This window comes from Bison bison, unplaced genomic scaffold, assembly GCF_000754665.1.
Source record: "Bison bison bison isolate TAMUID 2011002044 unplaced genomic scaffold, Bison_UMD1.0 scf7180017864205, whole genome shotgun sequence".
Classification (NCBI taxonomy): domain Eukaryota; kingdom Metazoa; phylum Chordata; class Mammalia; order Artiodactyla; family Bovidae; genus Bison; species Bison bison.
The window spans coordinates 1,583,540-1,583,914 of record NW_011494777.1 but is presented as its reverse complement, the minus strand read 5'-3'; the positions used below and the strand labels follow the sequence as shown (position 1 = coordinate 1,583,914).

At 56.0% G+C, this 375-nt stretch overlaps 1 protein-coding gene across 2 annotated transcripts in view; it reads right to left on the bottom strand.

Moving 5' to 3' along the window:
- FLI1 (Fli-1 proto-oncogene, ETS transcription factor) overlaps positions 1–375 on the bottom strand; it is a 132,001-nt gene that overhangs the window by 55,259 nt on the left and 76,367 nt on the right. The gene's annotated exons all lie outside the window — the stretch shown is intronic.

The following is a 375-nucleotide window of genomic DNA, read 5'->3' as shown; positions in this document are numbered from 1 at the left end:
TGGGGGGGCCGGGGGGCGGGCGTGGCGGAAAGGGACTTGCCCTCCGTGGGCTGCATCTCTCTTTGGGAACATCGGAGAAATAGATGAGTTGTGAACATTCTTTTCCACCATCAGCTGGGCCTCTGGGGATTTCTTAGCCCAGAAGAGAACTCTGGCCACTCAGAGGTGAGAAGTCGAACCTCAGAAAGCATCGCAGTGAAATGGCCCCTTATGCCATCGGCGCCGCAGGGCAGAGCCAGTCACTGGTATCAGGAAGAGAGAAAAATAAAAATGTGAATAAAGGAATCGTTTAGTAAAAGCTGCCTGGTACCTCTCCCGGTAAGGAGTCTGAGCAGCGTGGTGAGAAAGGCGCCTGCTGGGTGGGGGGTGGGGGGG